The sequence below is a fragment of the Mustela erminea genome, chromosome 2 (genome assembly GCF_009829155.1).
Source record: "Mustela erminea isolate mMusErm1 chromosome 2, mMusErm1.Pri, whole genome shotgun sequence".
NCBI lineage: Eukaryota > Metazoa > Chordata > Mammalia > Carnivora > Mustelidae > Mustela > Mustela erminea.
Window position 1 is genome coordinate 43205453 of NC_045615.1, and position 9912 is coordinate 43215364.

The 9912-nt window shown below is 39.6% G+C and overlaps 1 long non-coding RNA gene across 1 annotated transcript; it reads left to right on the forward strand.

Moving 5' to 3' along the window:
* The first annotated feature begins 1102 nt into the window (after positions 1 to 1102).
* On the forward strand, positions 1103 to 9391 carry LOC116583179. Its single transcript, XR_004282639.1, has 3 exons — positions 1103 to 1113; positions 7724 to 7728; positions 9326 to 9391. It is a non-coding gene; the product is annotated as an uncharacterized LOC116583179 (long non-coding RNA).
* Positions 9392 to 9912: the final 521 nt, after the last annotated feature.

Below are 9912 nucleotides of genomic sequence, written 5' to 3' on the forward strand. Positions count from 1 at the left end.
GTACATTCCCTCCTTAATACCCACCACCAGACTCACCTACCCCACCCCCACCTCCAAAACCCTCAGTTTGTTTCTCAGAGTCCACAGTCTCATGGTTTGTCTCCCCCTCCAATTTCTCCCAATTCACTTTTCCTTTCCATCTCCTAATGTCCTCCATGTTATTCCTTATGCTCCACAAGTGAGTGAAACCACATGATAATTGACTCTCTCTGCTTGACTTATTTCACTCATCGTAGGCTTCTTATAACCAAAAGATATACATTTACTGATGAAATGAACTGCTAATTTTTCTTCATCACAATGACTCAATTTTAGTTGCTAGATAACAAAGAAATTAATAAGAGCATCCAAATTTTCTATTTTTTTTCATTAAACCAGATGCCTTTAGTTATGGAACCATTTTCATGAAACTTCTTTTGCCCTATTAAATGTACAAATGAAAGATTTCTATGACATGTACACTATCTTTCTCTTCTGCATCTAATTTTGTCTTCTTTGGATCAAGAAAGATGGTGCTTCAAGATTCAGTGAGATTAAATTTGAGAGTGACATCTTCTTGGGCACTCCAATCCATCACATCAGAGAACCCAATTACCTTAGTGATCATTGACTAACTACTGGTAAGAGAATCTCCAAAATGTTGTCCTTCTAAGCCAAGGCCAAAGTACAAATAAAGCTTTCAACTAACCAGAGCACGCTACAGTTTCAGCCTCTATTTGCAAGGAGATACTTTATAAGTCTGCTCTTCTGGTTCACTGCTTATTTTTTTCAACAGAAGGACCAATACCAGGGAGTGATCACTTGGCTAACATGAACAGGTCTTAGTGCTGTAAAGCCTACATATATCACCGTCCTTACTTGAACTATTTCACCCATAGCCTCACAGAAAAGGAATTCAGAGAGTTTTCTCTGTGTCTAGTTTAAAATCTTTCTGGTCCTCCAGGCTGAGAAGTAGGGAGAGTCCCTCCTCAGCTGATATGTATAGCAGTGAAAATTCAGACCTGGAAGACTAAGGGGCTTATAAGTCACCAAGAGTGGGACTTTCCAAATCTCATCCTGGTAGTGTTTTTCTCTAGAGATTAGATTTTTATACTAGAGAAGAGATGTTCAGCAGTGTATTTCTTACGCTTTAAAATAAGCAGCAGTACATCGTAAACTACTGAGACTTTAGTATTTGATGAAGTAGGTCCTTTATTACAAAAGAGGCATAGGAAAGTGCAGTACCCAGCCTCTAGAGCAAATGAAAGGTGGAATGAAGTGTGAACTTAGGACCATGGTTCTGTTTTCTTATTTGTGATCACCTATTTGTTGTGTCAGATGCATCACTGCATCCAAAACACCCATCAACTCGTCTCAGATCTTTCGAAGAACACTGATTAATTATTAAAGTCATTTAACAAAAACTTATTGAGGCAGCTTGTTCTAGGCACTGTGCAAGGTGCTGGGCATACAAAGATGAGCCAGACATATCCATTTAGGAGCTCATATCTAGAAGAGGACTGTGAGGACAGACATTTAGAGCAATAATTCAAACACAGGGTGATCTGGGTCCAAATGAGGGAGATGTAGACAAAGCATTGTGATGTAATCTAGTATAATGGTGAAAAGCATGAACCCTGACTTCTGACTTCCTCTTTCATGTCCTAGACTCAACTCAGTAGCACGGTGATCCTGACAAGTCACATAGGTTTTTCTGTGTCTTAATCTCCTTACTTGAAAAATGTGCACGATAATAGTACTTACCACTTTTTTGTGGGGATTAAACAATGGACCATATATAAAGTACTTATAACATTGACTAAATTCATAGTAAGTGATATATGAGTTTTGGCTCTTGTTATTATTACATGGAACCCCCAAAGTAAGGAGCTTTACCTTCCTCTGCTGGGGACAGTTCTGTAGAATAGATGATACTTGACCTGGGTCATGAGGAGTGAGCAGATTATCAGAAAGGACTACCGAAGATAGGGACCCTCCAGGAAGAGAGAGAAGCATGGGCAAAGTCACAGTAATTCCATGTGGCTGATGAAAAGTCTGTGACTGGGATGGGGGAAGGAGAAATGGTAAAGGTGAAGTTAGGGAATGGGCCTCATAGATCAAGTAAAGGAGTTTAGACCTTAAAATCCTATATAGGAAGAGCAGCTGTGAATCCTTCTAAGTAAAAATCACATGATCTAGTTTGTGTTTCTGAAAGCTCACTATGTAACCATCATAAGAAATGTGTTGGAAAGGTGGGAGTATGGAAGAAAACTTCAACCAATCTTTATTCATTGTTTACTAAGTTCTGGGCATTAGAAATAAAAACAGGTGTAGGCAATTCTCTTTCCTTTGAAAGACCTGCAACCTGTCTGAGGGGCAGAGATACATGCACTTAAATGCAGCACAGTTTGATTAAGTGTTATTCTGTAGTACATCCAAAGCAACATAGGACCAGCAGGGATGAAACAATTAATTCTGTGGACGGATATGTGGGGGTCACAAGACATTCATGAGGAGGTGGCATACTAATGGTATAATCACGTGGTGTGTTCATGGACTAGTCCACATCAAGAGTGGTTTGAGATAGTGTGTACATGGGAGAACATGTAGAAAAGAAAAGTGAATTTGAATGCCATGTGAATTGAGGGTTGTCTTTATGTATAGGAAGTTGGAACTATCAAGGATTTCTAAACTATGGAAAAGCATTATTGTTGTGGGGAAAATCTTAGGCTTTAGAGACTGATAGACTTGAGTTCAAATCCCATTGTGATTTTCAAACTGTATGACTTTGGCAAGTTCACAGAATCTTTCTAAATCTCAATTTCCTCATGGGAATGGTAATGGGATGTACTTTGTTTTGCAGGTTTTAGTGAGAATTAAATGAGTAAATAAATACATAGAAATTACTGAGAATAGTGCCTGGGAGGTACATGACACTGAATAAATCATTGTTACTATTATTTTAATTTTATGTGGTTTTGAAAGATAGTTGTGGCAGGGGCATGATAACAGAGGGATGAGAAGCAAGAAGACTGGTTAGGAGTTGTGGAAGTCTAGGCCAGTGGAAGGCATGAATGGGCAGGAGCAATGTCTCTAAACAGATGGGATAGATATGCTTGATGTAGCTTTCAGTGACAGAGGGGACAGGAAGGAGTGTGCTAGGGTGGAAATCTGTTTGGAAGATGGTAGGGCAGGGGCTTGGGACAAAAAGAAGAGAGTGAGGTCTATGCTAAAGATGACTCAGCTTCTTGATCTGGGTGCTTAAATGGATGGTGAGGCCATTACTTGAGAAACAAAAAAGGAAAAACTGTAGGTTTGGAAAGAATACAAAGTGAATTAGGTTTTGGATGTATTACACATTAGTTGTGTGTAGGCAGCATGATAGAGAGTTGGGCGTCAGGAGAAAAATTTAGAAATACAGTTCTAGATATGAGAAGAGAGGTCTGGGCAGGAGACATGTATTTTGAGATGATTCATCTATATATCATGGGTTGGCAAACTTTTCCGGGAAAGGGCCAGATAATGAATAGTTTAGGCTTTGGGGGTCATACTGCATCTGCTTCAACCACTGGACTGCCATCTTAGCAACGTAGCAGCCAAGAACAAAACCTAAATGAATGGGAGTGGCTGTGTTCCAACAAAACTTTACTGAGACAGGCTGCTGTCTAGATCGGTGGTGCATGGGCTGCAGATTGCCAGCCCAGTTATAGGTGGCAAGGATACACGATGATGATCTTGTGTAAAGACAGGAAGTGATTAAATGGAAGACAGCAGGTGCTGGAGCATGGGGGAGCACCAGCATTCAGGGTCAATGGATGGATAGCGGCCAATGAAGTCACGGGTGGGTCGGGCTGTCCTGGCTATAGGCCTTCTGAGTGTCTTTCTGGTAGCACTAGGATTTATAGAAGACACTGAAACTAAACATTCATGCCCTGTTTAATTAATCTTAAGGGAAGGCCTGTCAGGAGGTGGTAAACAAAAGAGCGATGTTAGCATTTTAACAAGGGTGCCAGCATGCCCACTTTATGAGATTTAACCTCATGTCCTGAACAAAGTTTCTTTCATTTATTCCTCTCCGTTTTGTCTTACATCTCATATTTCTTCCTCCTCCCTCCCCTTCAATGTCACTTCTCCTCCTCTGTCACCCCCCCCACTTGCATGTGCCTACCACAGTACCAGGTGGGTAAGATGATAATCATCGAGCCAGCTATTATGAGCAGTATAAACAAATGACAAATCTCTGGGTGCAGGAAAGGTAACAAGAGGCTGATCAGTAGTTCTAGTTATCTTTCCTTCATGTTTATTGCAGTCTGGTGCCGTTATTTCTAAGGGCCTGACATTGATCGACAGCTTCTATTAAGGCCTATCCAGGGCAGCTGGATTGAACAGATACATTAAATAAAGCAGTTATTGCTTTTCATTGCCTTTCCGTAAAATATCACTGCTAAATAGCTTCTGCCATCAGATGCAGTTAGGTACATGGTTTTAATTTGAGGGACTGCTTTATAACACTGCACAATTGACACTGGCCTTTGTTTCCCCTACAATAATGATTGTGTACATCCTGGAGAATTGATGGGCTGTCCTTTTAGGTGGTGTTGGGAGAAGGGGGGAGGAGTGGGCTCCAGCTTTGTTGTTCTCCCTCTCTCTCTTTTACACATGCCAGGTTTGTCACTTGTTTGCAGCATGGGCAGGAACAATGTCAAGCGAGGGACCTTATCTCAGGATGTTGTAATGTAGGGACTGTAAGCCTTCGCCTGGAGACGAGATAAGCGCAACCTTACAAGCCTGGAGGAAGACAGGGAGGGGGTGGGAGTGTGATTGAGACAACAATGGGAAGCTGTCAGGCACTGGCTAGCTACAGCTCTTTCTGGTACCACGGAAATATATGCATGTGGAACAGTGCATAACAAGCATGAAAATAAAAGTCTGGAATGTTCATCTAATAATGATGTATTTGGAGCAGGATTATGCTGCCCAATGATATTCTTGTTTTATCTCTGGGCTAAACGCAGGGGCAGCTGTGTGCTTTGGCACAGACTTCTGTCCCTCCTTTTGTGTGCTGCATATTAATCCTTTATTGAAGTAATTAAATGTGTGCTTAATGGCAATGAGCTGGCAGAATGAACGTACAATTGAATTAGCAGTTATGATTGGGAGCATGCTACAAAATGAACTAAATGCAATTACTGTAGGCATTTCTTTCTCCAAGTCGAATCTGGCTACATGACATGACTTAATCAGAGGTGGTTAGATACACTTACTCCCTGATCCTCTAGTGGGCTGTCTGAATTTTAGTTAGAGCCCCTTGCCCCACTCTTATTCAGATTCTGTGAGCAAAGACTCCTGATCTCAGCTCTTTTGCCAGGAGGATAAGGTCTGACTTTTCAGAGAGAGAATGGGAACTAAGAGTGACATCTTGAGCAGGAGTCTCCTGGGTGAAATCTTTTCTGATCACTGGTCCAGCTGTTTGTCTGGTTAGTGAGAGCTACAGCAGGATGTGGCATGCTTTGTGAACTGAGGGACAGCAAATGTTCCAATATCAACAAGAGAACTTTATTTGGAAGATGAACTATACTTTCAGCCTCTAGCTTTCTAGCCACTAATGTGACTCCTGGGTAGAAGGTCACCCTTGAATTCAGAAGCCTCCAGCAGAGGACATCTAGACAGGTTGTGCACTTCTTGAGGACATACCTGGGCAGGCACTGAATGCTTGCAACACATTGCTCCCTGGAGAACTCTTAATAAGAAGAAATGACTAATGTGTTATTATCATCTTTACTTAGAGCTTTGTAACTGCTCCTAAATATTAGTTCAATTGATGGTTCTTAATCCTGGCTGCACAAGAGAATTCCCTGGAGTACTTTAAACATACTGATGACCAAGCCCTTGCCCTAGAGGTTTAATTGTCTGGGGTGGGGGTCAGGATATTGCTAGTTTATAAAGAGTCCTAAGTGATTCTAAGTATACTAAAAACCGAGAAGCACTAACTTGGCTAGACTAACTTTACTTTTAAAATTTTATTAATCTGCTTTCCTACCTTTTTTTGGAGTGCTCCTTGGTACTCTGTAACACACACACACACACACACACACATTCATATATATATATATATATATATATATATATATATATATATATATATATATATATGTTTGAGGGGGGTACTTGAGTCACAGGGATATAAGCAATGGTGGATGTCAGCAGATCAAAATGGGGTACTAGATAATGGTTGTCTTAATCTGAAACATAAAATTATAGCTTCTTATCATCCCTATGTTGATCTTGGAGCTACTTTGGAAACTTGGTGCTAGGATTTATAATCCCATCAATTCCTGACCTCCCAGATCTGTCCAACAAGCAAGGGCTCTCATTAGTCGTGCCCCCCTGTTTTGCTTAGAGTTATTTACCAAGAGGCCAATCAATAGTCTGTGAACAGACAGTGGGATGCAAAACCCTCATCAATCCATTCCATTTTCTATTCTCAAAATAGTGGATGGAAGCAGGAGGGGCAGCTCACTACAAAGCAAAAGGAAAAAAACCCATTGCCATTTTGAATACCTAAAATGTACATTTTGTTTTATTTTTATTTGAGCGTAATAATACAGGATCCCTCATCAGTGGGAGCTCCTGGATCTATTTTACAGCCTTCATTCTCTTTCCCAGGGCCATAAATGAAACCCTTTCAGCCCTAATGACCACAATGACTTTCCTCGATCATGTTATTGCTACTTTGGCACATTTATTGCTTTCACATGCACTAATGGATGAGTTTGGATATGTTAACAATTTATATATCATTTGATCCTAAAAAAGAAACCCTACTGAACTAACTTAGCCCCCACGATTGAGTAGCTTTTAAGGAGTATAAATGAATTTAATGCTTTAGAAAGAGCTTCTGTAAATTATGAACATGACACCTATTACATTAAGCTGCATTAAGCATTAATACATCTTCATTACTGGCAGGTTGCCCAAACCTCCAAGGTTGAAAAAGCTGCCTGAAATTGTTCAATGTGACAGTCACCTAGGTCAAGATTGATGGTTCTTTTTTGGGGTGTATGAGGGATGCTTATTGACTAGATCCCTCTTCTGCTTCCAGACAAAGAAGTGTAAGTGGTGTCAACCAGAGTTCCCCAAACTATGAGTTTAATGGCCAGGCAAGAACTTTTGTATTCTTGGTTTGCTGTTACATTATCATTACTGGGAGATGTTCTTGGTTAGGGAGACACCAGGTATCTCAACCTTTTAAGCTCAAAGACTGAGTGGGGGACATAATGTTTCTTTCTGAGAGAGTTACATGTGATTCCTATTATTATTCTAAAGTATAAAATTATTAACATTTATTGATAATAATAGGTACCATTTCTTGAACGTTTACTATGTGCTTGCACTGCCAAACTCTTTGTGTACTTTGTCATTTAATCCCCCCAATGACCCTGTGAATTAGATACTATTATTTATTGTCCAAGGGTACTAGTTTTCTAGGGCTGCTATAACAAAATACTGTAACCTGGGGGGCTTGAAACAACAGATATTTATTTTCTTACAGTTCTGGAAGCTACAAGTGTGAAATTAAAGTGTTGACAGGGCCATGCTCTCTCTTTGAAGTTTCTAAGAGGATGATCTGTTCTATTCCTTTCTCTTAGCTTCTCGTATTGGCCAGGAATCCTGGCATTCCCTGGTTCGTAGACATCTCCTTCCAATCCCTGCCTTTGTCTTCAAATAATATTCTCCCATTGAGTCTTTGTCTTTTCTTCTTATGACACCAGTCATATTGGAATATGGGCCCATCTTCCTCCAGAAGTACTTCATCCTAACCTAACTAATTACATCTGCAAAGACTCTGTTTCCAAGTAAGGTCACATTCTGTGATTCTGACTGAGAAAGAGAGAATGATGCCTTGAAAAAGAATATTCATTAGACTAAAACATATGGCAATTGTGAAGAAAAGGGCTTTATTTCAGTTAGACAGAATTCATTAGTGGGAAAGAACTAAACAATTGTGGCACTTAAAGTATATTCTGTGTGACCAGAGTGGTGGGTTACACTTGGAACTACTAGGGTATTACTAAATATAGACACATATCTTAAGCTCTCAAAGATTCTATAGGTTCAGCTCTATTCTAAGTGATTTTGAGTGAGGTTATAGGTCAACTCCATCAGTAACTGCAGACCTTAGCATGTGCCTTGAAAAGTCTAGCCAAAGACCAATTAGTTTGATCTTGAGAGTGTGGTTCATTAACAGAGAAATAATTTCTTTTGATGAAGGTAAAAATTGCCAGCTGAAGCTGGCTGAGCAGAGATCTGTGTATTTTATAAACCTTTATTCAGTATTTTTAGTTTTTTATTTTAAAATTTTAATTCCAACATAATAAACATACATTGTTATATTAGTTTCAGATGTACAATTAGTAATTCAAGAATTACTCAGTAATTCAATATTACTCAGTGCTTGTCTCAGTACATACACTCTTAATCCCCAACACCTATTTCACTCACCCCCCCCCCCCCACCATCTCCCATCTGGCAATGACCAATTTGTTCTCTATGTTTAAGAGTCTGATTTTTGGTTTGTTTGTCTTTTTTTCCCTTTCTTTGCTTGTTTTGTTTCTTAAATTCCACATATGGGTAAAATCATAGGATATATGTCTTTCTCCAACTTATTTTGCTCAGGATTATACCCTTTAGAAAAATCGATGTCATTGCAAATGGCAAGATTTCCTTCTTTTTTATGACTGGGTGTGCATGCGTGCGCACACATGTGTGTGTGTGTGATGTCTTTTTCATCCATTCATCTATTTTTTTTTTTATTGACAGAGAGAAATCACAAGTAGATGGAGAGGCAGGCAGAGAGAGAGAGAGAGGGAAGCAGGCTCCCCGCTGAGCAGAGAGCCCGATGCGGGACTCGATCCCAGGACCCCGAGATCATGACCTGAGCTGAAGGCAGCGGCTTAACCCACTGAGCCACCCAGGCGCCCATCATCCATTCATCTATTGATGGACACTTGGATTGCTTCCAGTCTTGCCTATTGTAAATAATATTGTAATAAATCTAAGGGTGACTTTATCTTTTCAAATTAGTGTTTTCATAATTCTTTGGATAAATAGTAGTAGAATTACTGGATGATATGGTAATTCTATTTTCAATTTTTTGAGGAAACTCCATACTATTTTCCACAGTGACAGCATCAGTTTGCATTCCCACCAATAGTGCAAGAAGGTGCCTTTTCCTCTACATCCTTGCCACGAGTTGTTGTTTCTTGTGTTTTTTTATTTTAGCCATTCTGACATGTGTGAGGTCATATTGCATTGCCATTTTGATATTCATTTCCCTGGTAATGAGTGATGTGTCTTTTGGCCAACTCTGCATCTTCTTTGGAGAAATGTCTATTCATATCTTCTTCCCATTTTAAAAATTGGATGATGATGATGATGATGATGATGATGATGATGATGATTGGTGTTAGGTTTTATAAGTTCTTTATGTATTTTGGATACTCTTTTTTAGATATGTCATTTTTAAATATCTTCAACCATTCAGTAGGTTGTCTTTTAGTTTTGTTGATTGTTTCCTTTGCTCTGCAGAAGCTTTTTATTTTGGTATAATCCTAATAGTTTATTTTTGCTTTTGTTTCCCTTGCCTCAGGAGGCATATCTAGAAAACTGTTGCCAGGACCAATGTCAGAGAAATTACTGCCTGTGTTCTCTTCAAGGACAGTTTCAGGCCTCACATTTATGTTTTTAATCCATTTTGAGTTTATTTATTTATTTATTTATTTAAACATATAATGTATTATTAGCCCCAGGGGTACAGGTCTGTGAATCATCAGGCTTACACATTTCACAGCACTCACCATAGCACATACCCTCCCCAATGTCCATAACCCAACCACCCTCTCCTTACCCCCCTTCCCACAGCAACCCTCAGTT